At 34.1% G+C, this 17,252-nt stretch overlaps 1 long non-coding RNA gene across 1 annotated transcript in view; it reads right to left on the reverse strand.

Annotated features, from left to right (window-relative positions):
- Positions 1-3,953: 3,953 nt before the first annotated feature.
- Positions 3,954-17,252, reverse strand: part of LOC122211302 — a 246,124-nt gene continuing 232,825 nt past the window's right edge. The window contains exon 3 of the long non-coding RNA XR_006198617.1: positions 3,954-4,098. This is a non-coding gene — a long non-coding RNA (uncharacterized LOC122211302). The remainder of the gene's footprint in view (positions 4,099-17,252) is intronic.

Consider the following 17,252-nt stretch of genomic DNA (forward strand, 5'->3'; position numbering starts at 1 on the left):
AAATTCCTTGGATTCTGATTATGGCTCTAATTTATGCTGGAAAATCTTTATCACTCAGTGCCCTCATTTCCTTTTCTGTAAACTGGGATAACATAGTATCTAATTCATGTGGTAATAGTGAGAACTCAATAAGTTTATGTATGTAAAATACTCAGAAAAGTGGTACAGGTTCACACAGCGTTTCAGTGTGCCATTGCTCTTCCTGAGCTGTCCCCAGACTTAAAATTTCCCTCAATTTTTGTATTTAGTTATTTAGATGTCTTTGTCGAATTCGTCTGCTTTTTAAGAGTACCTCAGGAAAATCAAGTATTGTTATATTGTTTTTTCATTTTAATTCATCTCAATGTGTTTCTAATCCTCCTTATGATTTCTTCTTTGATCCATGAGTTATTTAGGAATATATTGTTTGATTACCACATATTTGTGAGTTCAAAAATTATGCTGTTAATGATTTCAAATTTCATTCCATTGTTGCCTGAGAGCATGCTTTATATTGTTTATATCCTTCTAAATTTATTGTAATCCATTTTATGGACTAGCATATGGTCTATCCTGGATAATGTTCCATGTGAACTTGGAAAGAATGTAAGTTCTGATGCTGTTGGGTGGAACATTCTATAGATGTCTGTTAATTCTAGTGGTTGATTGTTGTTCAAATCTTCTATTTTCTTGTTCATTTTCTGTCTAGTTGTTCGGCTATTAAAGGAGGCTATTAAAGTACCCCAATGTTATTGTAAAACTGTCTATGGCTTCTTTCAGTTGTGCCAAATTTTGCTTCATGTATTTTGAGCTTCTGTTGTTAGGTGCATATATGTTGTTTTTGTTTTTGTTGTTTTGTTTTGTTTTGTTTTTTAGTAACTTAAAATAACAAGAGCCAGTTATTATTTTTCACAATTCTTTCAGTTTACTGGACAATTTTGTTTTACATAGTGTTGGGGGAGGCTGCAGTCCTCTTGGGTACTCACTTGGGTAGGATGTTCAAGACAGTTTACTCACATGGTGCTCAGGTGCATATATGTTTATAATTATTATATATTCTTGATGGAATGACCATTTTATTATTATAACATCTATTTGTCTCTAGTAAAAATTTTTGTCTTAAAATATATTTTTTCTGATATTTGCTTAGCAGTACAGTATGGTTTGGTTACTATTCTTCTGGTATATCTGTTTCAATCCTTTTATATTTTACCTATATATGTCATATATATTTGTGTGTGTGTGTGTGTGTGTGTGTGTGTGAGACTTTGTAGACAGCATATGTTTGGATCATTCTTTAAAATTTATCCTGCAAATTTCTGCCTTTAGATGAAATGCTTACTCTTTTTATATTAAATATAATTATACTTAATTTTGTAATTTTATATTAAATGTAATCCATGTAGAATATATGTCCGACATTTGCCATTTGTTTTCCATCTATCATATCTTTTTCTAATTCCTGTTCCTCTATTATCAACTTGATTTTTGTTGTTGATACTGTTAAATAGATATTTTCTAGTGTTCTATTTCAATCCCCTTATCTTTTACTATATTTTGGAATTATATTGTTGATGCTTGCCCTGAAGAATACAATTAACATTTTAACTTATAAGTACCTAGTTTTGATTAATACCAATTAATTTCAATAGTATATAAAACTTAACTCCTATGTAGCTCCATTCCATTCCTCTCCTAGAGCCTAGCATCACCCTGTTTCTGTGGAATCTTATGTGGAACTGTTGAGCTTCTAAACACCTCAAAGAGACATTTAACAAGACTGAAGGCTCAGAAGGAAGGAGTCATTTTCTTGCCGTCATTTTAATTTTACCTCGTATCTAGATCATTCACACTTTTTGTGCAAAATCCTAAAGTAACTGTGATGAACGAAAAGTAATTCTCTTATACACTGTTCCTTCAGCCACCATTTCTCCCTCCCAGAGGCAATCATTGTTATGAGCTTCTTATATATTTTTCAGGGGTAGTTTAGGCATACATGAACATAGGCCATATAGAGGATAATTTCTCTTATTAGGGTAAATTTGTGTTTTATTTTTCTGAATTGTAGTCTGCAGGAATCTGAAGTCTTTTGCTAAGAAGAGAGTGAAGAGAGAAGCCGGCTTCAGTGTAATCTTTATTGTCTCCTTAGTCTGTCTTACCCAAATAATATCATCTTTGCATGTCATCAATAAAAGTGGGATTCATTGGTTTTTACTGCTGATCTACTCTTTCGGGAGAAAAGATGATATGGTTATGAGGCTCTAAACTATATGGATCCACACATTCAGGAACATGTTGAAATCCTGGGTAGGTCTCTCTATGTTTATAGCAGGAAGTCATGCTATTCTCTGCCATTATCATCATAGAGATTCTCTTCTCATCTCTCCTTGATTAAATCTCTTGTTTCCAGTGTCCCACACTTTTCTCATTTTTGGTTTGCTACCTCATATTTGTGGAGCACATAGTACAGTTTCGTCAAAAGAATCAGTACGTGGGAAATATGTTTTTTTTGAAATTTTGAACATCTCCAAGTCTTTATTCTAGTCTCTGCTTGATTAATAGTATAGAACTCTAGGTTAGGTCTAATTTTCCTTCAGAATATTGAGTATATGAATCTACCAATCTACCTTCCAGCATTGCTGTTTGCTGTTGAGAATTCTGAAACAATTCTGATTCTTAATACTATATATATATCTTTTTATTTACCTTTTTGTGAGCAAATAGAACTTCATATTTGCTCTTAATATTATTCCTGACTTCCTAATAATATTCTTAATGTAATCCATTATCTTGGGTGCTCAGTAGGTTCTTTCCATAAAGAAATTTATGTTCTTTGTCTTGGGAAATCCACTTTCATGATTCCTCCTTCTTTCTCTGTTCTGTCCTTCTGTAACTCATTTTATTCAGATAGTGCATCTCCTGAAAGGGTTTTCCAGTTTTCTCTTCTCTTTTCCATCTATTTGTCTTTTTGTTCTATTTTTTATAGATTTCCGAAATTTATCTTCTGAGCCTTACTTTTTCTATTTTTTTTCCCTCTAGTGTGTATAACGTTTTTAGAAAGAAGTTGAAGAGTTGAAATAAGAATATCTGGAAGTACTAGCATATAGGACAAAAGGCTAGGAAGTGTAATACACATTCATCTCTGTTTCTTTAGATTCCATGAAAAGTGCTTAGCACATAACAGATTCCCAATAAATAAATGGTCACGGAAGAAAGAAAGAAAGAAAGAAAGAAAGAAAGAAAGAAAGAAAGAAAGAAAGAAAGCCTAGATTCTAGTCCCAACATCTATTTCTTTCCTACATCATCATCGTGGTATGCCCTGTCTTGGTCTCAGTTTCTAACTAGCAATTTAAGACTACATTTTCTCTCTGTCACTGACAGCTCTAACATTATGTGAGTCTACTAATATAATTAATCTGTATTTTTTGTTAAATGCACACTTTTTAATCCCTGTGACTGTCCATTGATCATGAATATGGTTATACAACACACACATACACACACAGATTTTAGTTAACTAAAATTTTTAAATTATCACATATATAGAACTTACTATACAGGATAAGGAAAAGAATTGAACTCTTTGGTACTTGAAATCCACTAAAAATCCATCCAAATTTATTATGTTTTTGCTAGACCTTAACTATTTAATTCTAGTAGATAAACCTGGACTGCAGTTTGGTAAACTGCGTTCTTCCTCGAATAAATTTCAAGATTATTTCTTGTATTATGTATCATACAGAGATCCAACCATCCATATTAGTTCATTAAAATGTGAAACAGTTTCATATAACTCTATTCATTAACCAGGGATCACACATGAAGAATTTTCTTCTGACGTGGAAGGGTGCAAAAGTTTTATGTATCTTGACACCAATTAAAGGGAAGCTGTCAAACTTTGTTATACAGGCAATTCATATTTTAAAAAATAGTTTCAAATTAAGTCTTCCAAATCTAGATATCTATACCTTTAAATCAGTCGGGCAGCAGCCAGATCCTTTAAAACCTTTGACTCGATTTGCCAATCCACTAGCTTAAAAAACATGCTTTTCATTCCTTCTTCTAAATAAAAGCAGCCTTGTCTGCACTGATTTCATCATCTCCATTGAAAATGTTTATCTGCCAAATGAAAAAGAAGAGTACAAATTAGAAACACTGATACATCTTCTGACATTATTCATTTAGAAGCTAGTTCTCAAGTTGTCATTACATTTACCACATAAAAATTAGAAATGATTTGTTTGGAGACCTACGGCTATTTCTAGACTCAAGATGTTTGGACAACTGTAGATAAAGTTTCATTATCAGACTGAACTAAATATGCTGTAATTATATATAAATCAGGATGATTTTTCTTCCATGAACTTAAGTTATTAATCTACTCAGGCCAAGCAGCAGGATACCATCATTCTCCAAAATTATACAAGTGTATTTCCCAGCCAAAAATGTAAAAAGCAATGTTTGAAAAGTAAGGTCAAAGATTGGTAGGACAATGCTCATGTTTCTATGATCTGATTGTTTCCATCTTTCTTCTGGTCTGTGAAATCCAGGCTAGCCATGTACTTCCACAAAACCTTGTGTTGCCCTATGTTTCATTAGCACTCACCACAGTTGAAATTATTAGTTAAATGTCTATTTTTTCCAATAAACATTAGGCTAGGGGCCTCTACTATCTTATTCTGTATGTCTAATAATACCATATTAGGTATCACTATTTGTTGAATTAATTAATTAATGACAAATGAATGAAAGAGAGGAAACCTAGCTTATCAGGCTAACAGTCGATTTAGGGAATAGAAGTTGGAAAGTTTGAATGATTCCATATTTTTCAAAATTTTTACATGATGCTAGTTTTTTTTTTTTAATTTGGTATGCAAAATGTTATATGCATGGAGTTAACAAATAGAAAAGAAGAATGATGGCATAGGTAGCTGAAAATGTAGATTTTAAGTTACCTAAGTCCTAGGGAAAATCAGAAACACAAAGAAATTCATACTCTGTGCTTAGATATTTAAGAAATAGGATTTAAGAATTAGTGTACTGAAGATTTCTGGACTAATTAGCATCACAATTGATTCAAATGACATATGAGATGCAGGCTCTCAGAACATTTCCCATGTTAATCAGACAAAGAATTACATTGAAATATGAGTTTGCTTTTCCAGTATATCAAAATTTTGTACTTAGGCAAAGATAACATTTTTAAGAACTCATTTTTTAGTATGTAAAATTTTGCTAATTTTGCATTTTGTTTCTTATTAAAGAAGTTTTCTAACGTTTTCTTTTCATACATTAAGATATTTTGTTTATAAAAAATATGTAATGTTTCCCTGTAGGCCTACAAACATGACTAGAATGCTACATAGCAGTGCTTTAGATATAATCTAAAAAAAAAAAGTCCTTACGTGCAACAGCAGAGACCAATGATTCATGAAATTGCTCAATTTTGGGTATATGCCTTCTTATAGAACTAATAGTTTACACAAGAGATTTTCCTTCCAACTTTGAATACAAATGTAAACTCTACTCAGTATGTCAGCATTTGCATTAAAATGAATTTCTTACTCAGGGGAAAAGCTTTAATTAAGTGTATTTAGAAGTTTGGAAATCAGCAACACATCATGGTAAACAATTTCAATGTGTCTCTGCCTACTTGGGCTGGAATAAAACAGAAACAGAAGAGAAAAGCAAAAACAAGAACAGGGGAGAGATCTTTCTTGTTCCTGTCAAGAAAACTATTACTTTTTCTGCATCTATGCAGTATACTCAGCTTCCCTCTTCTGGAGTAGAAGAAATGTCCACTTCCTACTAAAAGCTGTTGCTCTGTGCTCAGGATCCCATCACAGTTCACCACTTATGATTCCACTTTTGAGACTCCCCATTTATCCTACATCATCAGTTTCTTCTTTAAACTGGATTTTTCTCCAAAATACAGAACTATACCCTAATATCTCTCATTTGTTTTTTTAAAAAAATTATATAGTTAATGTAAATAAAATCCCTTAATTTAAAATCTGTGTCCATAAACTGTCCATGTCTCTTCTAACAATCACTGTAGTATACATGAAAATGATTTCATTATCTCCTAAGATGAGGTTCTTAACCAAAGTAAGAACGTCCATTACCTTGTATCATGCCTCATTGTTAATTCCTTTATTTTTACCAATCACAGTCTGAACTTACAATGTTTATTTTGATAACTTGTTAATTTAGTCTTTCTCCTCCAAATAGCGTATACAGGCTCTTTGAGGAAGATCCCTTAACTCTTTTGTTCATACTGTATCTTGAGCTCCTAGAAGTGCTCAGAACATAGTGGTTACTTAAGATGTATTTATTGAATGAATGAAAGACCTATACAAATCCCTTTAGAAAAATTATGAGTTTCAACCCTAAGTAACGATGCAAATGAGGCAAAATGTCTTGTTGTCATTTGCATTTCTCTGTCCTTCCTTCTTTCTTCCAGATACCTAGTACCCTTTTGCATTTTCACTGTAATATTATTCCCAATATTTTGTCCTCTAGGCAGACACCATTCTCCAAAATAATAACTCATTTCAAAAATCAGTCAATTCAAGTAGCCCATGTACCTTTAGATGAGCAGTAAGAGAAGACCAGCTATTTAATTTAATTAATTCATATTAAGGCAAAAAATTAAGATTCCTATTTTCTTCCCTGCCAGCTTTCCCAAGTGCATCTTAAATTGTTCAAAAGAGCAATCACTGCAGTTGTGGTTGACAGGAAATGAGGCTCTGTCTGATTCTCTAAACATGTTCACTAATTCCTAAGATTTGTGTAAATGTTCCCCCAAACAACTTTTACCATTTCTTGCACTGTCATGTAATATTAGCCCTGGACATAGGTACCTATTTTTCTTTCTGCCTCTTTCTTTCTTCGTCTCTTCTTTCCTTCCTTCTTTTCTTTTCTTTTCGCTTCTTTTCTTTCCCTTTTTCTTTTCTTTTCTCTTTTCCTCTCATCTCTTTTCTTCTTTTCTCTTTTCTTTTCTTTCTTTCTGGTACTAAACTACTTTATTTGAAGAAATGGTACAGATACCTATTTTCTAAAACTATTTTCATTATCTTTATCCTTCCAAACTTTACTCTCCTGCCTTTTTTATCTCTACTAATAGGAACATCAGCTACCTTTTATTGTTCTAGGCACAAAAAGGTTATCAACTTCTCCCACTTCCTACATATTTAGTGAGCAAATTTGCTCAGTCCTACCTGAAAAATAACATGAAATCCATCAATTCACTTTATTTATATTCCCACTTGTTCCATCTTAGTTGAGGACCTTTTACTGTGCCTCTAGGGTAAGCCTTCCTCCACATAGTCCCTTCTCGACACAGCTGGTATGATCTGGCTAAAATACAAACTTTCAGGCCACATAGAGCACATGATAATTACAAGTAAAACATCAATACTTATTGGGCACTTACACCATTCTAGATGGTATTCTAATCTAAATATTTCACCTGGATAATCTCATTTGTTAACAATAACACACTAAGAAAAAAAAAGTACTATTACTATAATAAATGTTAAAATAAATAAAGTAAGGCCTAGAGAGGTTAAGTAATTGTCCCATGCAAATGAAGGGAGCCAGGATTCAAACCCAGCTGGCCTGCCTCTGAAGATCACATTATATTTTTTTATTTAAGTTTCAATTAAAATATATTTGACATATTAAGATTTTTATTTAATTTTTAATTGAAATACATTTGATATATTGTAAGTTTAACATATTGTAAGTTTAACATCGTGTAAGTTTAAGATATACAACCAGGGTGCCTGGGTGGCTCAGTCGGTTAAGCGTCCGACTTTGGTTCAGGTCATGGTCTCATGGTTCGTGGGTTTGAGCTCCGTGTCAGGCTCTGTACTGACAGATCAGAGCCTGGAGTCTGCTTCAGATTCTGTGTCTCCCTCTCTCTCTCTGCCCCTCCCCTGCTCATACTCTGTTTGTCTCTCTCTCTCAAAAATAAGTAAATTTAAAAAATTCTTTTTAAAGATATATAACCTATTGATTTATTTATATATTGCAGTATGATTGCCATTGTAGCTTTAGCTAGAACTTCTATCACATCACATAATTTTCATTTAATGGGCACAATCTACAACATTTTATTGTTCCCCTGTAAAAAAAAAAAAAAAAAAAAAGATTGTTGTCTCTCATTTCTATTATCATCGATGCACAAAAAACTGAGGCTTACTAAGACTAGATAAATTCCCCAAGATTGCAAATCTAGTAAAATTATAGTGTGACCTGAACTCGGGCTCTTCTGTATTCACCGTGTTGCCCTTCCTCTGCCATGACCCTTGGACTGTCTGGTCCCTAAGATAGCATGGAGAGCCCCATGGACACCCCACTTCTAACGTATTCTTTGATCACTGACTATAGTCTGGGGGCTTTATTAAATGCCTTGGGCTATACATGACAATGTTCAAAAACGGAAAGATGTTATAGGAGAATGCTGAGTATTTCCTTCTTTCCAAATGCCATCCATCAACAGCTTAAAGTCAATTTGTGAGAGCATGAAATTTATGCTATTTTCTTTTGAACTATGAGGAGAAAACATTAATTTGTATGAACTAAAGTATGTGATTAAAGCATGATATTCTTTCCAGTCGTGACTATGAGAAAGGTTTGAAATGAATTGTGGTCTTCACACCACAGTGCATTAATGCAATCATCCCAAGGGCCCGTAACTTGGAATTTTCAATCACTCAAGCACACACATAGGTGGCTATCTGAACTGCATGTGGATTTAGAAACAGCTTCGGTTTTGAGTAAAGACCAAAAGAGGTGCTGAGGGGAGCAGGATGGCTCAGTTGGTTCAGCATCTGACTCTTGATTTTGGCTCAGGTCATGATCCTAGGGGCTTCGACTGAGCCCCATGTTGGGCTCACACTGAGCCGGGAGCCTCCTTAAGAGTCTTTCTTCCTTCCTCTCTCTCTGCCCCTCTTCCCCAGTTATGCTCTCTGTCAACAATTAAAAATTTTTAAAAATTAAATTAACTTAAAAAGAAAGAGGTGCTGAAATTCCATAGAACGTTGTCAACATTGTCATTATAAGTCATATTTGGCAAACGATTTAATATCTAACACAAACTACAACTCTAAAATTCTTTTACTTTTTTCTCTTCCAAGGCTTAAAGTATCAGAAAATATTTTAGACTTTCCTTATACTGAAAGAGTCGTAAACACAGCTAAACATATCTGTAGGCTAGAAAATTAGCATACAGATTTTTTACTGTTGTTGACAACAGACCATATAAATCAAATAATAATAAAACTATGCAATAGTTCTAATACAGGAGCTACATTAATAATCAGTTAATTTTGAAAGTAAGTCATTGCATATAGCCATGAATCATAAAAATCCTTTGGCATAATAAATAAAATCTAATTTGCTCTAGAGGACATTGTCTAAATGTCCTCTATCGCAGTAGAAAGACAGGATTAGCTATTGTAACTGGTATGGTGCACGGACTTTCATTCTATAAATATTTAGGCTCTGACAGTCAAAGTGTGTAACTGAGAAGAGCAGAACCCAGTGCAGATGATGAACACCGGTCCCTGAATAAACTGGAAAAGACAGAAATGTAAGCATGGCAGTTCTTTTATTGCACTATGCTTTGTTTACTTTTAGGCACTGTGTATCAATAAAGCCACAGGTGTCCAGTCTCCCACTAGGTTGTCACCAGAGAGTTTATCTTTTTGGATTTTTAGTTTCTACAATAACATTATTCAAAAGATGAACCCATTTCACTTTTATTAACTAGGAAGTAATTTAATGAACAATTTGAATAATTCTTTCTGAAAAAATATTTTTATGACAAATCTGTCGCTTGGACTCTCAGGGTCTGATAAATGACAATCTAAATAGTTATTTCTCACTGTAAAATGGTCAAAGACAAGGTTTAGCTATATCAAGCTGAAACCTTCCTTACTTCCAATAATTCCCCCATTAAAGGCCCAACCATAATAATGCCAATTCTAGAGGCAGAACATATGAACAGAGCAATCTGTTTAAAATAGTATTCCTGCTGGGAAAACACAGAAGACAAGAAAAAAAAAATCTCTGCTTGAAGGAAAAGGCAAAAAGCAAAAATAATGAACTTTAAAGTTAGACACACAGCAACTCTCTTCAAAGATAATACAGACAACCACTTATATACAGCATTGATGGAATATAATTCAGAATAAAACATTCAAGAAAACTCATAATTATTGTAATTGTTGTTGTCAGTAATAATTTTAAAAAGACTTCTTTTTCAAACTAAAATCCTGGAACATCTATTTACTGATATGGATGGCATGCTGTGTTTCATAGGCTTTTTGCAAACTGAAATGCATTAGGTTAAAAGTGAAGTATGTTAGCAAGTCACTTTCATTGTGAGCGACATTGCATCTGATACTTTCTGTTGTTCCCCCATTCATGGAACAGGTTGATTCTGTCAAGCTCGGTGCTTTTTCTCTCACAGTTCCACTTTTCCACAGTTTAACATATTCCAAGATAGATGAGGTCAAAGGTCATGTGCATAATAACACCATCACCAGCCTTTCTTCTGCAGCTTTTATACCCAACTTGAGTGTAAGCCTCCTGAGGGAGGAAACAGGGACAATTTGTTTACACTCACTGTTCTACCTCCATTGCCTATACAGTGCCTGGTACAAGGAAAGTGCTGAATAATTATTTGTTGAATGAACAAATGAATGAGTAAATAGATGGTAACATCTATTTCAAGTACTTATAATACTGCTTCAGTAAAATAAAATAAAAAAAAAAAAACAGAGAATTGAAAGCTCCTTAATAAACACTTATTCCAATCTTCCATTCAGATGAAAACCTCCATAACAACAATCTCTTGTTTGTCAGTATTGTGCTAAATGCTGTACACACACTAGAACTTTTAATATTGACATTGAGGTAGATGTGATTATCTTCCTTTTACAAATGGGAAAATGAGGTTTATAAAGTTCATGACACATGTGAATGGCCTACCACTATAGCCAAGGTTTTAATTGATTGGAAGAGCTCATATATCGAGTCAAACTACGGTTGGCTGATAATAACAGAAAAATTCATAATGATGTTGGCTTAGACTCAAGTTTGGTAGCTGTACTCTCCAAAGTTTTTAGGAATCAAGATTCCTTCCGGGTCACTGCTCTAATATTCTTGGGCTGTGGCCTCTATTCTCATATTCTAAGGTAATATCCCTCTTCCAGGGAGCAAGATGGAGGAGAAATTAAAGAAAAGTAGTAAAAAATACATGACAACTCTGTCTTAAGGAAGGCGTCCAGAAGCTGACACATTTGCTTATATCTCACTGGCCAGAATGTAGTCACTGCTATGAGTTGAATTGTATCCCTCAAAATTCATATGTTGAATTCCTAATACTCAGTACCTCAGAATATGACCTTATTTGGAAACAAGGCCATTGAAGAAGCAGTTAGTTACGATGAGGTCATACTGGAGTGGGATGGGCCTGTGATACAATATGACTAATTTCCTTATAAAAAGAATACCATGCAAAGAGATAGACAGGGACACAAGGAGAACATCAGATGAACTGCCATAAGCCACAGAGCTACCACATGCTAGGAGAGAGATGTGGAACAGATCATTTCCTGGCACCTTCAGTGGGAGCATGGCCCTGCTGACATCTTCATCTTGGACCTCTGGCCTCGATAACCATGAGACAGTAAATTTCTGTTGTTTAAGCCACTCAGTTTGTAGTACTTTGTGAAACCCTAGCAAATCTGTACAGTAATCTTTGAGGTAGTCTGGCAAAATTTAGTTTATTGGCTCTATGCTCAGCTACCTTTTTGAAAAAGAGGAAAAATAATTCTTGCAGGGCAACAAACGTCCCTGCTAAACTTTGTTACTCTCTCAGAAGTGGTCTCAATATTTAGTATTTCACTGAATCTGTCAGTATTAGTTGTGAAAGACATATTAATACATTATAATTTAAACCATCTAGAAAGAAAAACTGCTAGCAATTTAATTATGATAGGTCACCTAAAATAAGGTGCATCCCTATTTCAGAGATGTGGAATGTAAAAAAACAAATGGACATCTCAGAGTCAATACAATATAGTAAATAATCTATAGACATTTAGTTATAACAGTAAGAGCGGAAAAGAAATAGTGTATCTAAGCTATAATATTTTACACTCTAGTTTATATAAAACAAAATGACTTATCTTACTACAGGATTAAAAAAAAGTATACATAACTTAATCAGATACACAGGTTATAAAAATGTCAATATAAATATTGATATAGATTAAATATATAAAAACAAACCTCTTCTTTGACTAACCTTGTTAAAAATGCTTCCACTGTATTAGTGGAATGCAGTATCTGTTTTCCTATATTCCCTTTAAATAAAAGTAATATTTGGTATCAGTTACACTTATTTTACAAGATAATTTTTGAGTAAATTTAATGCCCTTTTCCCTACCAAGTAAGAAAATAATAATACTGCTTTAACTGGAAATAATAAAAAGAGAATCTAATAAGTGAGGTTACAAAAACCATAAAATCATCAAATGCAGTCATAATTAATTTCCTTGTTTCAACAATGTTTTGCTTTTATTTTGCTTTTCTTCATGAAACTCAGTCCCATTTACTTGAATTATTCTTCTCATTATGTATTGGCTAAACTTCTTTAGCAGTAACTGGGATTTTTCTCTTTGGTCCCAAAGGAAAGTTTTAATTGCATGTTGCCATGACAAGTTGAATTATTAAGACACATATTACTAGATAATTCTACAACTTTCTAATTTTAGAGGGTCTTATCAAGAAAGCCACTTTCTTTAGATGTAGCCGAGATCTAAAAAATGCAAAGCATCTGTCTCACAATTAGCAAGGAACAACGTAAGGATCAGTTCACTTGCTTAACCAGGGCCAGAGGAAGGAAACGAGGATCTCCCACTGTGCAAGCTTTGATGATTTTACATTTATGAACCCATAACTGAGCTTAATTCAGCAACTGACCTGTGAAAGAGCACCAGTTATTAACATTAATATTAATAACTATTATAATATTTAGAGTGTCTCCCCATAGTATTACAGAATATAATAAAAACAATTTGAGATTCAATTACATCGGCAAACAGCTAAAACATTAGAAAAGACATTAGCTAATACAAAGAAGAAAATGCTTACAGTATAAAGCAGGCATTTGTGAGTTTCTCATAAGGCATGCCTTTAAGCAATGTCTCTTGGCAGATGTTTTTGAGAGGAGGTAGAACTTAGTGGTGATTGTAATTTCAGTAAGGGAACAGTCACATGTACTCAGCAAAATAGAGATGGTAAGTAATTCATTCTTTCTCTAGATGGTACTTATTCAATGATCACCTATATGCTTGATTTAACTACGATAATAATCTAGAGTTGGCATACTTTTTTAATGAAGGGTAAATATTTTTGGCTTTCACAGTTACTCAATTCTGCCATTTTAAGGTGAAAGAACCATAGACAATACACAAACAAATGTGGCTGTGTTCCAGTAAAACTTTATTTAGGAACACTGAAATTTGAACTTCATATAAATTTCACATGCAATAGAATATTATTTTTCTTTTGATTTTGTTCTGAAACATTTAAAAATGTAAAAATCCTTCTTAGCTCACACACCATACAGAAACATGTGGCAGGCCAGATTTGGTCCACAGACTGGCTTGTCAACTTGTGTTCTAGACTGAGTTTTGTGAGGTGAGGCATCTCTTAAACTTATCTATACCATCTCTCCAATACCCAATGTTTTGCTTTAAACTAACTTAGTAGGTACTCTGTAACTACTTGTCAAAGTGAATACTGGCATCATAGAGGTACATTGTAGTGCATGAAAACAAAGTATAAAACACATTCATCCTTTTGTCTGCTTCCTCAGAATGTCTTTAAGCAGGTCCCCCTATTACTCTTGTTCAGTGTCCTGTTCTTTCCCATTATGTAGTTACCACAATAGTTAATTATACATTTATGTGTGGGTTTTTATGTTTATTACTGTGTTAATTTCTATGTTAGTGTGATGAATTACCACAAACTTAGTGGCTTAAAGTAACACATATTGGTTATCTACCAGTTTCTGTAGGTCAGCAGTTAGATGGCTGGCAGGGTCTCTACTTAGAGTGGCACAAGGCCAAAATCAAGGTTATCTACAAGACTGTATTCCCTTCTAAAAGTTCTAAGGAGGAATCTTCTTTTATTTATTTATTCATTCATTCATTCATTCATTCCTTTAGAGAGGGAGGGGGTTGGGAGGGGCAGAAGGAGACAGAGAATCTTAAGCAGGCTCCATGCTCAGTGCAGAGACCAACACGGGGTTCCATCCCATGACCGTGGGATCAGGGGAAGCTTGGAATCAATCTTTGGAAGTCTAAAATGGCATTTAATTTATCTTAAGGATTATGATAGAGATGGAATTTACCTGAGTCTTGATAAAAGTAGTTTTGTTTTGTTTTTAATTTTTTAACATTTGTTCATTTTTGAGAGGCAGAGAGACAGAGCACAAGCACGGGAAGGGCAAAGAGAGGGAGACACAAAATCTGAAGCAGGTTCCAGGCTCTGAGCTGTCAGCACAGAGTCCTACTTGGGGCTCAAACCCACAAACCGTGAGATCATGACCTGAGCCAAAGTCAGACGCTGAACTGACTGAACCACCCAGGCGCCCCTTGAAAAAAGTAGTTTAAAAAACAGGGAAGTTGCATGGGAGGATTAAATAGCAAATAAAGAGGACTGATCTTTGAAGTAAGAGACAATACCCAAGCTTTCCCTACATAGGTGATTTCCTCTCTGTTTCGTTATGCTTCAAAAGTCATAAGTCCGCATTTTAAATAGCACCATGTATCTCTCTTACTAGTATCTATCAATGTTAAAACTTTACATTACTTTGTATGAACTTCTACATACCAGGGCAGACACTCACTGTCTGCATTTTTACACTTTTTTGACTCTAAGTGTTTTATATATGAAAAGGACATATATTTGAACATATTACATGAAAAAATAAACAATCTTATCACTCTGCTTAAGAAATACATTATTAGAATGATCAATGCATGCCTCTCTCTGCATACCTCTCAGTATATCCTTTCTCCCACTTCTTAGTATTCACAGGTATTGTTTCCTACCACTGTGATTTTGGTACATACATTTGTAACTATAAACAAATTGTGTTTAGTTTTATGTTATTAGACTTTATATAAATCATTCATTTTCAATGTTGCATAGCATACCATTATACATGTATATGTATATAAATTCATATATATGTATATAAGTAATTTTATGCATTCTTCTGTCATTGGATATTTAGTTGTTCTTTTTTTTTGGTTGTTGTTGTTGTTTTTACCAATACAAACAATACAGATGAATTCATCCATTTCTTCTGGCATGTGTATGCAAGAATTTCTCTCAAAATTATACCTAATAAATAAATTTCATATTTTCAACATTACTAAACAATGCCAAATTGTTTCCCATAAGTATGTTTATGGAAACCAAACTCTCATCAGAAGTGTATAAGACTTGACATTATTCTACCACTACTTGGTTTTATTAGACTTCCTAATTTTTGCCAAATGGTTAGAGATAAAATAGTATCTCATTGTAGTTTTAATATGTGTTTTCCTGATTATTAATAAGATTGAGATTTTTTTTCTTACATTTACTGGTTCACATGTTCATATGTTTAAAACTTCATGTGTATTGGTATATTTGCTATTTTTTCCCACTGTTTTATTCTATCCTGTTTTGTTTTGCTTTCCCATTGCATAAATCAGTTGGTTTCAAGGGGTGTTGTTGTTGTTGCTGTTGTTGTTTTGGTAAGGTAAGGTAAGCTTTCCTAGCAATTTATTTATTTGAAAATATCTTTGACCTTCTCTCGGAAAGCTTGTTGCATGAAGTTCACAATTCTTCATGGACAGTTACTAATTCTCGTGATAAACTTTATTGTCAACATGATTGGACTCAGAGATGCCTAGATAAAACATTGTTTCTGAGTGTGTCTATGAAGGTGTTTCCAGAAGAGATCAGTGTTTGAATCAGTATACTGAAGAAAGGTTACCATCACTAATATGGGCAAGAATGATCCAATCCATTAAGAGCCTAAATAGAACATAAATGTGAGAAGGTGAATTTACTTGGCTTGAGCTGGGAAATCCATCTTCTGCCATTGGACATAAGTGCTCCTCGTTCTTGTGCTCTGGACTCAGATGGGGACTTAGACCATCAACTCCCCTGATTCTCAGATCTTCAAGTCAGGACTGAATTACACCCCTGGCTTTCCTGGGCCTCCAGCTTGCAGACAGCAGATAGTGGAATTTCTCAGCGCGTATTACTGTGTGAGACATTTCGTATAATAAATCTCCACCTGTAGTTCTGTTTCACTATATTATAATAATATATTATATAATAGTATATAATTATAATAATACGTATATCATATTGGTTCTGTTTCTCTGGAGAATCTTGACAAATATGCCTTTCTATAACTAACAGTTATTTTTCTACTGACTTTTAATGTTGAAAAGTTCAATTGCAGCCTAATTGTCACTCCTTTATAGATGATATTTCTTTTATCTCTGGTGGCCGTTATAAATGAGCCCTGGTCCTTGTTCTTGTGTGGTTTCACTATGTTGTGACTAAATATGAATTTTTTAATGTTTACTTTTGAGAAAGAGAAAGAAAAAGAGACAGAGCACACAAGCAAGTGGGGGAGGGGCAGAGAGAAAAAGGGAGACAGAGGATTCGAAGAGGGCTCCATGATGACAGCAGAGAGCCTGATGCCGGGCTTGAATCCACGAATTGTGAGATCATGATCTGAGCTGAAGTCAGACACTTAATGAGCCACCCAGGCACCCCACTAAATATGAATTTCTACATTTTTATCCTGTTTAGCTCATGTGTGGTTTTTGAATCTGAATTTATATCTTTCATAAATTCTTTAAAAAATTGTCATTGTTTTTCCCTATTTTCTTTAGTCTCCTTTTAGAACTCCATTTAGACATGTTAGCTCATGACTGCTTTTCTTCTATAGTCCCCCAAATTGAGGTTTTGATTTAAGTTGTTATATTTTTCCGGAGCACCTTGGTGTCTCAGTCGGTTGAGTGGCCAACTCTTGATTTCTGCTCAGGTCATAATCTCACAGTTCATGAGATTGAACCCCGCATCAGACTCCACACTGACAGCATGGATCCTGCTTGGGATTCTCTCTCTCTCTCTCTCTCTCTCTCTCTCTCTCTCTCTCTCTGTCCCTCCTTTGCACT

Source organism: Panthera leo, chromosome F2 (assembly GCF_018350215.1).
Source record: "Panthera leo isolate Ple1 chromosome F2, P.leo_Ple1_pat1.1, whole genome shotgun sequence".
Classification (NCBI taxonomy): Eukaryota; Metazoa; Chordata; class Mammalia; order Carnivora; family Felidae; genus Panthera; species Panthera leo.